Source organism: Nelumbo lutea, chromosome 4 (assembly GCF_056320005.1).
Source record: "Nelumbo lutea isolate HS-2025 chromosome 4, American lotus-T2T, whole genome shotgun sequence".
Taxonomy (NCBI): domain Eukaryota; kingdom Viridiplantae; phylum Streptophyta; class Magnoliopsida; order Proteales; family Nelumbonaceae; genus Nelumbo; species Nelumbo lutea.
In genome coordinates this window covers 96,497,528-96,498,679 of record NC_142687.1, presented here as the reverse complement: position 1 = coordinate 96,498,679, position 1,152 = coordinate 96,497,528, and positions in this window count along the sequence as shown.

Here is a 1,152-nt window from a genome sequence, read left to right as displayed (position 1 = left end):
ACTAGAACCTAAGTGTGGGTATTGAACCACACACTCGAAGCTACTAACTATCTCTACAATTATATTATACTTATATCTCCTTTTACCTCCTGATCCATTCCTCATCATTTTATTAGGCCTGCACTTAGTCATTGTTTGGAAAGAGTGACAATAGAGTACAAATACAAATATATAGTGTCTTCTGGTCCATGCAAATGCAAAGTTGATTTAGGTTGTAATGTGTTAATATAAATCTTGAAATTGAAATATATCTTTTTAACTTATTGATAAAAGAAAAATACACCTTTGTAACATTAACCACCTTTGAATTCAAAGTCTATATATTTTTTCATGTAAACTTTTTCTCTCATTTTGGGTGCAAACATGTCTTGAAATTTGTGAAAACCATCACTTTCAGCACATAAATGTATTAAAATGCATATGTGCAATTAAGCACTGAACCAGCATTTACACTCATTGCTGATTTGTTGCAATAAATTATCCTAATGCTGTGTTTGGTTGCAGTGCAAATGAAAAGAATGCAGATTCTGATCTAATTTTGTTTCGGGTTTTACTTCATTCTGTTTCACGTCTTATTTTACCTCATTTATACTGGAATCAAATAAAATAAGGTAAATTTTAAAACAAAAACAAATCTGAATTTGCACTACCTTAATTTTGCATCTATGCAAATTTATTTGCACTGCAACCAAACACAGTCTAAGGGCTTACTTCAGAAAAGAAAAAGGGCTTATGGCCAGGGACTAAAATATCAATACCACTATTTTTATTTAATGCCTTCCATCATTCCATATATTAAATCCTTTCCTTTTATGAATAAGAACCTACAACAGGGGTTAGTCTATCCCACCCCATGTATCAATACAACAAATACAATTAAAAAGACTTAATAAAAAAAGGGGGTATATCATATTCATATCTGGTCTGGGTGCACATATATGGATATGATACGCCCCATATCGGCATTTTGATCCTTTTTCCTGGCTAGTTGATAAAGAGATCACAGCTTACCACCATAGGCTTTTGGGCATTAGACATGAATATGATTCAAATTTGGCATGAATGAAATAAAACAAATCCAGCCGTTGGAATCCAATCAACTTGACCTCCAATTGAACTCCCTATAAATACCCCATTCACCAACAAAGAGAC